The sequence below is a fragment of the Pinus tabuliformis genome, chromosome 8 (assembly GCF_031772625.1).
Source record: "Pinus tabuliformis cultivar Carrire ecotype Pingquan chromosome 8, CPIR1, whole genome shotgun sequence".
In the NCBI taxonomy this organism is placed as follows: domain Eukaryota; kingdom Viridiplantae; phylum Streptophyta; class Pinopsida; order Pinales; family Pinaceae; genus Pinus; species Pinus tabuliformis.
Genome location: NC_142294.1, coordinates 1,520,707,106 through 1,520,724,953, shown reverse-complemented (window position 1 = coordinate 1,520,724,953; position 17,848 = coordinate 1,520,707,106). Strand labels below are relative to the sequence as shown.

The 17,848-nt window shown below is 35.7% G+C and overlaps 1 pseudogene; it reads right to left on the bottom strand.

Annotated features, from left to right (window-relative positions):
• Positions 1–3,379: 3,379 nt before the first annotated feature.
• LOC149241679 (dynamin-related protein 5A-like) lies at positions 3,380–16,377 on the bottom strand (annotated as a pseudogene).
• Positions 16,378–17,848: the final 1,471 nt, after the last annotated feature.

Here is a 17,848-nt window from a genome sequence, read left to right as displayed (position 1 = left end):
TGTATGATAAGTTGAGCAACATTGTTGCTGACTGTCTCGAAAAGCCTTGATGCCCAAGATAAATAAGGAAGTCTAATACCAGAAAAAGAAACATAATCTACTTCATTCGCTGGCTACTCCATGTCCCTCCATATGGACCTATGTCAACCCCCATAGTGACTTGGGAGTAGGTCATGCGCCACATCTAGTTCCCGTTTTTACATTTCTCCATGGCCCTGGAAGCTGCAAGCCTTTAAAGTAAGTAAGCTTGAAGTTTTTAGATCCAGAACTATAAGTTCACTGCATGGATGAAATTTATCAAAAGAAAGATTTGCTCAAATACCTAGGCCAATTGCTTCAGAACCCTTCATGATATGTAACCTCTTGCAAGAGTCAGTGAACATCCGACAGTGAGTATTCCATATTAGCAATTTGTTTTGTTGAAAACATTGTCTAAGCCACAAAGAAGGCGCTGACATTCTAGGAATAGAAAAAATGACAACAATAAGATTAATTGCAGAGGAAAAAATTAAGATGTGAGAATGGCCTAGACATTCTTTTGACATGGTGTTGGCATTATGATACAAGTTATGTCCTTGATGGGAACTCACTCACAGGTCAATTCAGTTTTGGTAAAAGGAAGCTCACAATACAACAAGTATATTCAGAGGTAACGGGGCAGTGGTACAGAAGAACATGAAGATGGTACTAAGGTCTACTGATCAGAATAAGAAGGTAAAGAGAAAGGATGATGTAAATAAGTTTAAGAAGTATACATAGGTCCACTTAGTCAAAACAACATATAGACGTTGGCCCACAGGACAAAAGGAGCGTATACGTATATGTGCACTCCCACAAAAGGAAAAGAGTGTACATGTTGGAAAACCAAGGTTTTGGTACGAGGTATTTGGTTCAAGGTATTTTGGGTCCAAGGTATTGGTCCAAGGTATTTGGTCCGAGGTATTTGGTCTGAAGTATTGACCCTAGGTATTTGGTCCAAGGTATTGGTCCTAAGTGGTTTTGGTCCAAGGTATTGACAAAGGGCCTAAACCTATATAAGGAGGAGAAGATCATAAGGCCAAGTGTGCAAGTGTATGGATTTCTAAGGAATACTTCTATCTAAAGTATATTTTATGTTGCAGGGGCTATGTTTGTGATTAGATCTGAAATACTTTAAGCACCTTGAATTCAATGTTGGATCAGGTTCATGAGACATAAAATGACATATTATTGAATGATCTGATATTGGTTGGGTGATATATGATTATCTACACCTGTCTTATTCTTTAAATGTTGTGATCTAGGTTTGTCTAAAGTCTGGAAGTGCATCGAAGTCATAAGTATTTGCAAATCTGTACACTGGTTCACTGTGGTGAACGTGCATATACATGCTAGTTCGGCTCTTCCAAGTAGCATATTCAAAATAAAAGCTTGATGTTCAAGGATAAATGATCTATCAGATCAGTGCTATTGTTTTATTGTTTTCTGTCAGTGTAGTCGTCTTAGATATGAATATAAAACCAAATGAATAATGAGTTTGATATCTGATTGACTGTTTGAATCTCTAATATTGCCTATGTAACACTCTGTAAATAGACAATAGATGGTCAGTATATTGTTGGTTTCTACAGACTTGATTCAGAAGTTCAATGTTTCAGTAGTTTTGAAGGTATACGCAGGTTTGATTACAGGAAGTAGCATATACATGCAGGTTGGGTTTAGTAAAGTAGCGTGTACATTCTGATGCATGGTTTTTGAGGTTACAGCTGGTTCTGACTGATGATGCAGGTTTCTGGGTTCAACAAAGTGTTCTGGTGTTAGTGATCTGATTGTTCAGATTAACTGAATGTTGGTTGATGCAGTTTAAGTTTCAAAGTTTCTGATGGGTCTAGTATGAAAATTTGATGAAATGAGGCCTTCATATGTATTATTGTGTACCAGGAACATCCAGTCTGAAAATTTATGAAACATGGTCCTTAGAGGAAGAGAGAAGGTCGTAGCCTTCTGTAGGCTGGCGCGTACATACTAGTAATCACATTGGCTAGTACAAGAGCTAGGGGGTTGCAGCACCCTTCCAGTAGAAGCTGGAAAATGAGAGAAGGTTGTAGCCTTCTGCGGGTGGGTGCCTGCGTACTGGTATGAGTCTGCACTATTACAAGATTGTAAACACATTTTCTTATTATTAAAATAAGACAAAGACGACAACAACAGGTGGTTTTCAACCACATTGGGTTTCCACCTTAAATCTTGGAGTTCATGTGTGTTGCTTATGTGTGATGCTTTATTCTGTTTTACTACACTGTTTAATAAGTTACTGATGCACTGGTTAAAGATCAACACATGATAAATTGTCTAAAATCACAAGTTCTCTGGGTATACGCTAGTTTCTCTAATCACAGTTGTGTGTACATGCTAGTTCACCTCACATAAGTGTCATATATAAATCAATTTTGGAAATAAAATTATTGATCTGATAATAATGATTCACCCCCCCTCTCATTATTATTTCCAACACATGGTATATATGATATGTAGTGTGAAATTGGACAGAAATTGGATGGATCATATATTAAAGTTCTCATTGGTTTCCAAATTATACCAAGTCATAATTTCCTAATTTCTTTTTACTCATAGTTTATATATATATAGACCTGATGTTTCATAATTGATATATCGTTGTATCATGAGATGGTCCTACTATTTTTGCTTAATTTCAAATATATAGCTAGAAATATATGACTTTGCTGATGAGTTCATCCTATTTTGTACAATATCCCATGTGGTGGAGAGCTCACAAACAAATATTATATTCTCTCTCTCTTGTAGAATCAATAATGTATATTGCAACGTTTTTCGCCAGTGGGACAATGAACTGAACAAGATCCATCACAACATCTATAATCATTGTCTCGTTCGCACCAAACCCACCTAGAACTTTTGTTTGCAATTCCTTTTTTAATGTAAATTTAATGTAAATTCATTTGTTAATCCATGCCAAATTCCATATGTTTTATAAATTACTAAATAACTCACCGCTATCAAATAACAACAATATGCCTTGTCTCCCATGTGATGCATTAAATAAATTGAAACTGTGAGGGGGGGCAACATGATATTTCTATTCTGTCACTGTGATCCCTTGTCTAGTATTGCTCATATCTTTATCTACTTAGCCCTAATTCTGACTTCCATTGGATACCAAGTCTTGCCCATTTCTTTATCAATTTTAGTCCTGATCCTCACTTCCATTAAATATCAAATCTTTTCCAATTTCTTTATCAAATACCATGATCCTCACTACTAATGGATATAATATTTGATTACAACCAGGTTCCACCTACTGTTTATCTGAACAATGTGTCCTCCCTTTCTCAATCCCAAGTTCCAACAACCTTCCAACTCAAAGTGCACGAGAAAGATTCCTAAATTCATTCAAGAAAGATTGCAAAGTCTTTAGAATCTCTTGTGTGGCTTGGCGTTCATTCCTAAGGAGGTCCAAAACACGAGGTGAAACAAACATATCCATAAATGTTTGAATACATAGCTCCACTCCCAGTGCCACTACTAATTTTTCTCGATGCGTCAGGAAGCCAACATTCAAATTGGATAGCACACATGTTCTATGAGGGCTTCACGGATACTCCCAAAATGTTGGGCAGCTAAAGAAAAAACTTCATTGTAGGTTGATGAAGACCTGTTGTTCCAAAATAACACATTCAAGTTGGAATGTTTATGTTCCTTGCTTTTACCTACACAAGAATTAGATACCAATGGAATTTTCCTCTTCAGCCATCCCAATTTAGCGCCAATACGCCCACTGGAAATTCCATATTCCTTTTTCTTTGCTGAACCGATCTCACGACTTGGTTGATCTAGTGAAGGTGTCTCATGGATAGTCATTTGACTTTCTTTAAGTGGACCCCTTGAATCAGACCCTATGTTTGATGTTACTTGTAGGTTTCTTGGTAGAGCAACATTCTCATGTCCCCCATCCAATCCCTTATCTTGGGGACATCCTAGATCTTTAGAAAGGTGCATAAAAATTAGAGCAGGAGATTGAACCTGTGGTTGATGATCCAAATCCAAAAAATCCATTTCCCATGTTGTATTCTGGCCTATAAACCTGAGAATAAGGACTTGTCACCGAGTCCAAATGATGCCTCACAAGCTCCTTGCATTTCTTTGTCAAATTTTGGATGAAATGGTCATAGGCCCACCTCAAAGCAGCATGAAAATAAATATAACCTCCAACCCTAGCAATGGTGCTTCTCTCACAATCATAAGAGTATTCAATTCTTGTGCACTCAATTGCAAGTTCAAATTTAAAAACAACAACAATTGTATACCTCAAAGTACGATCAACTGCATGAATTGTGTCCAACCAAAGTGAAGAGAACCACTCCACACTACTCTGTTGAAGGAATAGAAGTAAATGGTGGGTGGGTGCTGCCAATTCCTTTACCATAGCTAAAATATCATCCGGTGTACTTTTTGGTTCACCCTTCTTTGCCTTGAGAATGGATCCAGGGGTATCAATGATTGTCAAATTTGGGTAGTAGGAATACTCCGCCCACATCAAAATAGGCTTCACAGAGACTGCAACTTAGATTTTCTTCAAATGCTCCTATGTTCTGGTTCTGATGGAATTAGAAATAGTAGACGACACTACAATTGGAGCTTCATAGTCATCAGAATCATCATCCTAAAATTGGCAGCAGGTTTCTACAACCGAAAGGTCGTGCACCATTTGCAGCTTCAACGACCTTCGCGTTCCCATTTCGTCTTCTCTAACATTGAATCTAAAGCCTAGTAGAGCTTTTAGCAGAGAAATTTTTCCACTAGACTCGCCACTTAGAAAAACGATCTAGAGAATTGGGGGCTTCTCACAAAATTCCATAGTGCTAGCTTGCAGCTAATTGTAGGCCTTGAATTGAGATCAAACATCCCACGGTGCATAGAAGTTGTCAACATATCTACTCTGTTGATATTGAGAGTGAGATTCTTGCCTCTAGCTTGTGTTGGGGGTCATCATGGATTCCTTTGTCCGAGCGTGCTCTGCTAATGAATTGAATCCCTCAACTCAACTAAAAAAATGTGAGGGGATCAAAGCTCTTTCGCCAAGAGATATTCAACTGGAAACTCCTGTAGCTCCAGGGACTTTAATGTTGAACTGTCCTCGACCAGGTGATGATTCCAGAAACAAGGTGGTGCTAGATAAAGGCTAGGATGAATAATGCACTAGTTGAAGGTGAAGGTTAAGGTGTTCTTCAAGCTCAACAACACTAAAATAACCATGGTACTAGGGGATACCTTCTCTCTGAAAATGAGCCTATGTAGTGCAAAAAAACATGTTGAAAGAGCCAAATTTAGATGTTAGATATAAATTGGAGAGGTTTCATATTTTAATTAGCTTGAACGACGAAAACGAAAGCTTATTATTGGCTGGGGTGAACAGTGTTAGCTGACCCCAAGCCCGCAAAGAAAATGCCTTTCACTGTAAATATACCACATCTATAACTCTTTAATCTAGGAATATAATTTATGATCGTGCGAAGGCAGAGAGAGAAATAGAGAACGAGTTACATGTGTTGAAGCAACAACTCAAGGAAGAACAGGAGTTGCACAGAAAAAAAAAGGAGTTGCAGCAGGAACATGCACAGCAGGAGGTGCAACATGCATAGACTGATGAAACTATGCCCATATAGGTTATGGACCCATCCAACAGCTGGCATGGAGCAGACAGGATGAGAAGTGTTGTTGACCGCATGCAAGGGTGTACAGGAGCATGGATATCATTGTGCTCACGCATGCTATCCCACCCATTTGACACACTCACTGAGGCGAAGACACGAAGCAAGTCCGAATGGAGATGAACATGTATTTTGACAAGTTCATGTGCATGGTCACCAGCACACATTCAAAGATCAGCGCAGACACTATGCATGAGTATGTTGCTAGTCTAGCTGAACTCAAGATGATGATGTGCATGTTATCAGACGAGTTGGACAGAGGAGCTATATCAGTGTACCTGGATGCAATGGAGGCAAGAGTTTGCTTTCAACAGGATATCACCTTTGAGCACATACACACCATCATGGATGACCAAGCTTGGCATCAGTCCACCACCATAGATTATCGCAACGATGTTGAAGATTTGGTCTTCCCATAACTGTTCGAGTCTTAGTGATGTCTTGCATGGTTTGCTCAAGCCTATTTTTGTCTCACATGGTTACATTTGCAGATTATATGTAACGTCTTGTCAAGTGGAAGTTCAAGTGTCAATAGTTGAATGTAACAATCATAGAGTAGTTGAAGAGTCATGAGGGTAGATGAACAATCAACGAAGGGGAATGTCAAGGGTCACTCCACCCTTTTCTATATATAGTACCTCATACCTCATTGTATAGGCTTTTGGTCAACCAAGATTTTGATAGGAGTATCATAGAGAAATCTTGGAGAGTATTGTAATGAGCCTTGGATTCTCCATAGTGCAGAGCTAGTACATCTCTTTGGAGGAGCAAGCAATAGTGACTGTAACGTTCCGCTATTGGGACTAGTGGTCAGTCATGGTTGTACTATATGATTGGAAATTTCACTTCTTAATATAACAGAGCTAGCATATTTCATGCATATGTCGTATTGTATTTCATCTATCTTGTTTACTCTAAATGATATATGTATATGTTTGCTTATGCATGTGTGTATAGACTCTTTTTGTATATGTATGTAAGAATCTTACTAAAATTTGATGTTGGTTTAACCATCACTTTAGATTGTCAGCTTACTTTCCTTCCAGTTTGTGATGCATTTGTGCTCGTGTGTTCCCTTCTTAACCACGTGATTTCACAAGTTTCCAAGGGGTGCACTCACCTCACTCTCAACGTGATAGAACCGTTCATACACCTTCCTTGGCTTGTTGCGCATGTCACACCCTTGCTACCAACTGGGACATCTTACTTTCCTCTACATGCACCCACAGTTAAGGTGATACCGTACGACCCACTACTAGGACTCGTACACCAAATGGTCTGAGGTCTAGTTGGGACTTCTTACTAGGGAGATTCCCTGACATGTTGGTGGGTCCAACATCATCAAAACGACCTGATTCTGTTGTGGGTTGTGGAGTGTTTTCAACTCTCGTCAAATGAATTCTTTTTCATTGAAAGTTTTAAACTCATTTGACACGTACTCACCTGCATTATTGCTCCTGAGATCCTTCACCTTCTTGTCGGTTTCTTTCTCAACTAGTGCCTTCAATTCCAATAACTTGGAGAATGTATCATCTTTCTTCTACATGAAGAAGATCCATTACTTCCGTGAGAAATAATCTATAAATATTCTACACATAAACCTCGATCTACATCACTTGTCTTGTCGCTATGTGTCTCAAACATGCTTTCTCTTTGCTGAAGATCACATCATAACCATGGTCTTCCAAAACAATAAAGGAGATGAGATTTATTTTAGACCCGGAACAAACATCACATCCTTGAGTCTAAGAGGGGAGTCTGACTCCCTCTGAAATGTGACTGTACCAATCCCAGTTGTATTATACCTTATATCATCTCCCATCTCGATGTGCATCACAAGATTTTTCTCCTCCAAGTCACTAAAAAATTCTCTATTCCCCGTCATATGGAACAAGGCACCACTATCCAAGTACCACACACTCCCCATAACTATGCTCACCATGCATGCGATAAGAGTGAAGTCAAGCTTGAATTGTGAAGCCAAACGTTCACCTTCTACTCCTCCCGAGGTCTTATTTCTTTCCTTCTTATGTGGACACTTCGTGGCATTGTGCTCGAGTTCATGACAATTGAAACAATTAATTTTTGACAAGTCCTTCTTCTTGGCCCCTTGACTAGATTTTGGTTTGGATTGGGATTTCTTTCCTTTTCCCTTCTTTTCCTTTCCATCCAAAGCATAATTTTCTTCATCCTCTCCCTTGGATGAAGTCCCATCTTTGGTTTTTCTCCTTATTTCCTCATGTACCAAATTCGACCATAAGTGTTACCAATTTGGTAGTTTTTCCCTCCCATTGACCAAATCTTGGTAGCTATGCCAGATCTTGGGAAGGCCTAGAAGGGTTGGGCTTACCAAATCATCTTCTACAACAATAACACCAACTCCACCAAGTTCATCAACACATTGTGTGAACCTGATCAGATACTATGAAATAGTGTCATCCTTTTTCCTCTTGACATTTTGAAGTTTATCCTTGAGTGCCAACTTCCTATGGTCACTATTGTTCTGGAACAAATATGTCAGTGCTTTCCACATTGCATAAGGAGTCTCTTTCCTGTGGATATTTGAGACAATGTGGTCTTGTACTCCCTCTAATATAATTCTCCTCACCTTAGCTACACACCTCTTCCATTTTGCTAGATTTTGAGTATCAACAAATCCTGGTTTTGGGATGTCATTATCAACAAATTATTTCCATCCATTTTCTTCCAGCACTGCCTCCATGTGGTCCTTCCAAGAAACATAATTCGATCTTCCCTAAAGGGCATACTCGAGTCTTAGTACATAGAAAAACATCTTTCTAGCTTTGAAGAATTGATCCTGCAAATTTGATCCTCCTGCTGAACAACTTCGAAATCTATGCTCTATTGTGAATACTGCTATACCATGTACAAATTATGGTGTAGATATGATACTTCTCATGGAATTTACTAAAACATAAGAGTCAAATCTACTTTATTTCTCTGTGGAATTCAATTCATGATAGAGAACACAAATCATAAACATGCAAGAAGAAACATCAAACATACATAGAGATGGGGAAAAGAACTGCTCAAAACCACTTCCTATCTGTATTGCATCAATCAAATAATAGAGATGTAATACACATGTTTCTCAAGCCTGAGTGCAACCTCCAGGTGTATAGTCTATCCCTCTACCTGACTAATAGAATCTGGCCAACACTTAGCCAATTTTCAAGCCCTCCAAGCTCCTATTTCCTTGTGTTGTTCCTTGAGGAATTAGGCCCCTATTAATTAGGAATTTCCATCAATTAAATTGCACAATTCCTTTAGGCCGATCCTATGACTACGTGCACCACATATACACATTAGAATAGCCTGCAATTGATAGTACACTACCTTGGAATCTCCACCTCAATTGGGTAACTTGAATTCTATGCATGCATCAATTATTTTGAGTTGACTGATTAGTTAACTTGTTGATCACTGAGTATAGTTGAAATCACACTTCCACAACTTGACCTTCCAGTAGTTCCTCCAATAGTTAGAACTAGTTTCACTAACCATAACTAAATTTAACCGAATTAGATTTATACAAATTAGCAATCAATCTTACTAAATTGAACTCAAGCTTCCCCAACTCGAATTAACTAAGTTAACTGAGTGACAAGTGACATGCCACCTCAGTTAACTACCTCCAAGATTTTTGCTGATGTGGAAATTGAAATTTTGTCTAGTTTGACCAAGGCAAGGTCAAACTGGGATTTTCATGCTGCATTTTCAACACTTAGTGGCCACTGAGACAATTTACTTGTGATATTTCTATACTTTAAATATGCTTCATTGGAGATGAATACCATGGAAAAAAACCATGGATTCCCATATACCCAAAGCCAGAATACCACCAATATCTTCACCGAGTCAAGTTTACTAGAACAACCCTACCAATTATATCTATTAATTATGTTAGAAATGAGTAAATTAACTTGCATTGAGATGTAAAAATTCAAAAACTAGAAAATCACCGTGGGATTGAAATAAAAAAATTGACGAAAGAAGAGATTCCATTCCTACTAGAAAATGTAGGAAGTGAAGCCCTTTAGGTGCATTTATGGAAGATAAAAAAGAGACTGTGGAATTGTGGAAATGAAAATGTGTCGTCTATATATTAAAATTTAATGAAAAAATGTTGTCAATCTTTGATTTCTTATAAATATTTATTTTATATATATAATTTTTATATAAGAAGGAAAAAACACATAAACATATATTTAAAATATGGGATTGAGTTGTGTTGAATCTCTTTTAAAGTAATGTAAGAAAGGATAATTAAATGTCAAGTAAATTAGATTCATTTTAATTTTATATTAGATTAAAGGATTTATTTCATATACAATTTTGTCTTGTTGTGTTGTATGTACATAAACTTTGGTATCATATGATTCAATTTTGACATATATCTTAAAATATAATAAAAAATTATTAAATAAGTTTATTTATATATAAATTTGTTTATTTAATTTAATATTAAACAAAAGAGTGAAATAAATTTGTTTTTCCTTAATTGATATATTTTTTTATTTTTATAATGTAATTTCATTATATAAAACAATGTGTGAAGGATATTACTCAATATAAATAATGCTATTTTTAAATTTTTAAATATTGGTTAATGATTAGTATCTAATTAATATTAAATTTATTATTATCTTATTTTGGTTGAATTACATTTTGTTTGCATTTCTTATTTTTTACATAATATTTTATTTAGTATTTGTGTGTATTTGATTGATTTGTTTTCATGATGTAATATGTTAGTATATAATTAATATTAAATTTATTATGTCGTTGCATGTCATATAGGGATGGGTTGGATACATTAATTTGATTTTACATGTGAAAATTTTCCCTTTTCCTAAAGTCAACTTTGGTTTCTGCATATATTTCTTAACAGACATCACAACACCACCACATGCATAGGCCAAAGCGCAAGGGATGACGACTATTGTATAGTTTCTAATGTCATCCATTCATCAATTCGGTTGTCGTGCATCCATTAGTTCAGCTTCCAAGGTAAGGTCATTAATGGCATTCCTATCTACCGTTTCTTTCATATTATTGAGAAATTTTCTTGCAGATCTCAGATCTAATAGTCGATATAGATACTTGCTAGAGTTTTCCAAAGTGTTCTTTGCGCTAAGTGTCGTTGTTGACAAATAAATGGCTAGCAACGAGTAGGTATCTTCCCAACCTGCAATTTCAAGCTCGAAAAAACCAAGCTCGAAAAACTTAAATGAAATTTGAATAAAGAAAAGTTTAATAATGTGGAGTTATTGTATGCATGTTAGTTAAATGAGGTAATATTTTTTAGTATTTGATATTCATATCTAAGATTAAATAATGTTTATTTGAATTTTTTATTTCTAACTATTATAATTTCAAAAGACCATTCAGACTTGTCTTGAAGTGTTCTTTGCGAGAGAAGCTCGTCTTAACCTCTCAAATATTGGACTTTTGTTGCCTTTCCAAGCATAATTTTCTTATAATAAATAGATTAAATCAATAAATTGAAATATAAATATAAAAATTATAAACATATATAAATACATTTTTAAATCAATTATTTAGAAATTTAAAATTGTTTAAAAGGAAGATCGAAGGGCCTCATAAATGCGTGCTTTGCAGATGTAATCTAGAAACTGCCCAGCACCTTTTTTTGGACTGCCTCTTCGCCAAAGAGGTGTGGGGTCTTATACTTCAAGATTTTCAGATCTCTTTCCCTTCACAGATCTCTGTCCCGGATCTCTTTGCTTCATGGAGTACCTGCTACCCTCAACGTATCCCTCCCAAGTCTTTCTGGCGCAAAGTATGGATAGCGCTTCCCAAATTTGTTTGTTGGCAGCTTTGGCTGGCACGTAACCAACAGATCTTCAAAGATATGCAGCATTCTCCGACTCAAGTTGTTGTAAAAGCTAAGTCTCTTCTCTTGGAAGCGGCTCAACAACAGTATTACAAAGATGACCCTCTGCTCACGCCTGAAGAAAAGAGGTGGCTGGCCCTAGAGCCACATCCCCGAAAGTACCTCTTTACCCCCTAGAAAGCTAATCCGGACTGGTGAAAAAGAGAGCCAGACGACATCTTCCAAAATTGGTGGAGGGCTCAAAAATTAACTACTATATTCTTTGACGGGGCATCCAAAGGGAACCCCGAAGCCGCAGGTGCTAGTGGGGTCATCTACTCCACAGATGGGTATTTTAGAGATTCTTTTGCCTAGGGCCTAGGTCTGAAAACTAACAATCAAGCTGAAATTCTTGGGCTGCTCAAAGCTTGTCTTATTGATAGAGGGAGAGGTGCCAAAGATCTCCAAGTCTTCGGAGACACATAAATTTTAATCAAAAAATTAATCAAGGAGGATCTCTTCAGTAACGCTGGTCTCAATAAAATCATGGGAAGATTGAAGAGAGTCTTACTAGACTTCGACTCGTACAAGTTTTATCATATCCTCGGAAACTCCAACAGTGAAGCAGATCGGATGGCGAACAAAGGATGCACTCTCATGAAAGGGATTTTAATTGTAAATGGGGAAAGTTCCTTCCAAAATCCGTGAAATTGTTATATCTCAAAGGCAGCATAAGAAGGATAACAGCCATGTAATAGGGGTCGCTACGGCAAAGACCCATTCTCCTTTTCGCATATAAATAAAATCCATAACCGTTACAGTTAAAAAAAAATGTTTGTAATAGATAAACTAAATAAATAAATTGAAATATAAATACTTAATTTAATATTAAAAATAATAATAAACATATACAAATACATTTTTAAATCAAATTTTGAGTTTTTTATTATTATTTTAAAGGATAAGTCCAAAGAATTTGGTCAACTATAATACATAGCATAATACAATTACATTATCATTAATAAAAACAAAATTATATTAAACTTTTATCATAAATTTCACAAAATAACTATGAAAATAAAGTCTTAATCAAGCCTAAGAAAGGGGTATCGTTTCTGCTTCTTAGAAATTCATAAACTTACTTATCAAGTGCAATTTTTTGGACTTTTCGGTGTTAGAAAAATTTAAGGTGAAGTCTTGATTTGTGTTATTTAAACTGGCTTTTTGATTGTATATATGGATTCAACACCTTAAAAAACCCTTAGGGCACTTCGATTGTGTAGGGGTTACCCATCAAGCTTGTGATTTCAATAAATTCCTGCTATATTTTAGAGAAATTAGACCAGAAAAAGCCACTGGAAAAACTTCAAGAAAGTCTCACTAAAGAAAACTCGTATAGAATTTGACTATGGACACTATTATATTTAAATAAAACAAATCTACTCTCATGTCCATCAAGAAAATATGATGTTGAAAATGTTACAACAATTACATACATCATTACCTTGGCAAGAAAGTACATGATCATCTATTATATAATAGAAATTATATTATCTCTATTAAAAATTGAAAAATAGATATATATATTTACTTAGATTTATATAACCATTCTTATATGTCTAAAATTAATTAAAAAAAATTTAATAATATTTAATCAAAAAATTACAAATACATAAATAAAAACATTTCCATCTCATATTAATAAACTTATTTCCAAAAAAACTAAAAAAATTGTCATTTTAACCATGAATTCAACCATTTTCAAATTTAAATCATCCCAAAAATATTTTTATTCACCTTATCCAACAAAGTGAACACTTTGTGAATAATATATTCACTTTATCGAACAAGTGAACACTTTTTATTACTATTTTTTTTAGTTAGAAAATAAAATGACATTGATAAACTTTTATAATTTAACTAGAAAATAAAATGACATTGATAAACTTTTATAACTTAAATTATAGAACAATAAATTTCTTTTCCATTTTTTTTTGAGCTGGAAAATGAAATTACATCAATAAACTTTTATATTCTAAATTTTTGAACCATATATTTTTTTTAATATGAGAGATTTTAAAATTCATACATTCTAAGTTCATAATTTTTTGAGTTGGGGAATGAAATTATATTGATAAATTTTTACCACCTAAATTTTAAAACAACAAAATTCTTTTGCATATAAGAGATTCTAAAATTGAAACATACAAGTTCATAAAACATAGATGGGGTCCGTTCAATATCAACGTTTATGTTATAAAAAGTTATATATAGCCTTTAATTTATATAGAACTTTTAAAATTAAAAAAATATACTTCCATATTTTATATTTAATATTATTATATAGCCTTTAATTTATATAAAACTTTTAAAATTAAAAAAATATACTTCCATATTTTATATTTAATATTATTTTAAATATCAATGTTATAATATTATTTTAGATTCGTTGATCTTTTCTTTAATTATTAATTTATAATATATATAAAATTTTATAAAATTTTCCAAAACCCATGATCAATCTATGATAAAACTTATAGGATATATATAGAAGGTTCATTAAAACGAAAACAAAAAACAACACAAACGCTTTCACGAAACTTTTAATAATTAAAAAAGCTTTCATGAAATTTTTAATAACACGGGGAAGGATAATGGAATAATTCAACCGCACATTTTATAAATATAGAGAAGGATTAATCTTCCTTCCCAACTACAATTACATAGTACTAGGCGTGGAGTTATCATATAATATGACATGACATGAGTATATGGCATAAAAGTGTGTAAAGCATATTTTATTATTATAAACAGTATAATAATGAAATTTAATTATATATGACTATTTAAAATTAAAAAAAAAATTAATATTTTAAGAAACATTTTTCTATTCATTTAATTTTTTATGTTATATTTTAATTTAACAATTTTATATTTTTGAATTTTTTAATAGGTTTTAAATAATGAAAATTATATATATATATAGTCAACTTATAATTAAATGATTTTTTTTTCTACTCATTTCATCTTTTATTTCATATTCTTCTTTAACATCTTGAATTAAAAATGATATTGACATCTCAACTTAACAATAAATTTAACAATTTTATATTTTTGAATTTTCTAATTTGTTTAAAATTATTTATATATAGAGAGAGACTAACTTATAAATTAAATGACTTTTTTCATGATCTTTTTATGCTTAATTTTAACTGAAATTCGGTAGAAAATTTTTAAAACTCGAGTTTAAGTTATTTAATTTGTAGAATTTTAGTGTACTTGAGGGGGTTTTAAGAGTGTTGTATCTATTTATGTATTCAAAAATGTATTTTAAAGATATTCTCACTTGAAATTGGATCACCGAATTCTAGTGAAAAATACTAGTTCATCTATAAGTTAGACTACACCTATATATGTGTGTGCCTATGTATGATTTTTATTAATACTAGTTTAAAAATTGATATATAATTTTTTCTTTACTTTAAATTTTAAATAAATATTCAATTTTATTAATTATTAAATAAAATCGTATTATATATTTAAAAAATGTTTCATAATCATAGAACATCTACCATTACATGTTGTGAATTTGCTGAGTTAGAAATAACACATGCTCGTAATTTACTTCCCTTTCAATCTCTGAATCTCGGGGAGGGGATAAAATATTTGGGATTTCATGTGAACCCGAATGACTTTACCAAGGAAGACTGGATGTGTATGGTAGCCAAACTGGAAAGGAAAATTAAGTCATGGTGTCACAAGTGGTTGTTTAGAGCCGGTAAGTTGGTACTTATCAACTCTGTCATTGAGGCCACCGCGGTATTCTAGATATCTCTATCCTGGATTCCTAAAGGCACACTTAACCTTATACAGAAGCTCTATTGTGGATTTCTCTGGCAATGGGCAAAGGAAGGAAGCACATTTCCATGTGTCATATGGGACAAGCTTGCCCTTCCGAAATTGTGGGGAGGATGGGGATTAAAGGAAATTAACTGCTTCTCACAAGCTTTGGCCGCCAAGGTGAACTGGAGACTAATTTCCACCCACAACTTATGGACCGATGTGGTTCAACACAAATATATAAACCCTTTATTGATTGAGGATTAGATTCGACTCCCAAACAAATCAAGGTCGAATATCTCTACCATATGGAAATCGGTCCTTAAGTATTTTCTAATTATTGCATTTGGATTGGCTTGGCATATAGGATCAAGAACCAGGGTCTGAATTACAATCAATCCATGGCCGAGTTGTGGAAACAACCACATTACCCCTCCTGGCGTAATCATTTTCCATTCTTCTCACAACATCAAATTCTTGAACAAAATTGGGAACTCGGACCAGTCAGACATATGCGGTCTACACTGGCTTTCAATGTTAGAATTACAACTCCCAAATCAATGGCATGTATCTTGGGATCACTATATCAAGGTGCTGGAAGGGGAGGGGGTCCCCCGATCGGGGTGTAACACAAGGGAGGAAGAGGGATGGGGGAGATGGGACCATGAAGGGGGAGGAAGCATCCAAGCGTGCGAAAGGATAGTCGAGGGAAATGAAGTAAGAGGATAGGGGTGAAGTCAAGTGGACGGGCAAGGCAGAGAACGAATAGCCCCCGAGAGGAGGGTGGAGACGGATAAGGAGGACAACGAAGATGACAGGGGTGTCAGTAGGAGGGTGGGCAGAAGGACGCCAGTAAGTGGCAGGGCGAGGAACACGATCATATGGCAAGAGCAGCCAGGAGAAAGTGAGGGTTAATGCGAGGAGGTGGAAGTCAAGATGAAGGGTCACCATTCTAAGGTGACAGCATAGGGATTAGTGTAGGGAATGATGAAAAACAGGTGGCAACAAACGAAAAAGACAAAAAGGGGAGGGGAATAAATCATAAGGGAAAACAGGCCATAGACAGACGCATGCACAGGAAGGAGATGAGAACCAGAGGGAGGAAAGGTGGCTGAAGAACGGCATTGCAGCCTGCGGACAGAAGCGGAGCCAGTCCTATAAGTTGGTATGTTTATCCTCTAGCCCCTAGCTTTGTAAGGCATAGGATGAATTTCTGCATTAATCTAGGAAATTTGTTTAGGAGAAGGTATGAGTTTGGTAGGGAGGCACCCAGGAACTCCTGGGATCCTGGTTGGCCGAAAACTATGGAATGGGCAATGAAAATCCTGTGGAGTAAGCTAGGAAGGGAGGGAATAGATTCTAGGAAGGGAAGGGTTTCCACCACGGAAAATTGTCGAAACAAAACAAGGAAGAGCGAGACTATAATGATCCCTGTTGGGAACTTTGAGAGAAAACCAGAAGAAGAAAAGGAAAAAGCTCGGAGAGCAAGTAGAACCGAGAAAAGAGGCAAACAGGGAAACAAAAGACCTCTAGGGGTGGAAAAACATAGGGTCATCATTCTGAGGGAAAACCTATCCATGACCAAGACTCCCTGCGATGCGAGAAACAACAAACCAACCTACCCTGGAGGCGAACCTAAGCGGATGCCTCGGAAAGGTTGTTTGCGCGATGTTTTTTGCCGTGAGGAAAAAACTTCAAGAGCAGTAAGAATGGAAAGAACCCATATCTATGAGAGGATTGGGGAAATTCTAAAAGAAATCTCGAAGAGCACAGGTTCTGGCACTAAAAGGGATAACAAAAGGGACACAGGTAAAAGGGAAATCGTTTTGTTTTATTATTATCAAACTGATAATCGTAATGGTTATGTGATAGGTCTCACCTCACACCACGACCAGCACAATGAGGAAGACAATGAACAAAAAGAAGCAACCAGCAGCATGCACACAGACAACATGGAGACCAAGAAGGGCAAGAGAGACAAAAATATGGCAGAGGGAGCGAGCGGCTCAAGCAAAGAGAAAAGGAGAAAAGGGAGAAAGTCAGGTTGTGAACATATGAAAACCCTCATTGATGCCTACATGGCAGGGAGCCTGCTGGAAATCAGAGCCCAAATTGCTGGATGGGAGCGAGAACTAAATGACAATATAAGGAACTAAGACATCCCCATGGAGGAGTGGGAGAGTATGATTCCAGATCCAGTGAACTCTCGAGGATGACACTTCCTATTCAGACAGACAATACAATAGTATTGGGTCATGAAGAACGTGGTGGCACAGGCCATGACCCTTAATCGGGAACAAGAAGCTAGCAAATAACCAGAGGTAAAGGAGGACGCCAAGGAAAAGGATCCTGTGAGGGCAGAACTCCTCAGGGAAATTGCAACAGTCCAGATACAAACTTATAGAAACAACTTGGCTTTGGG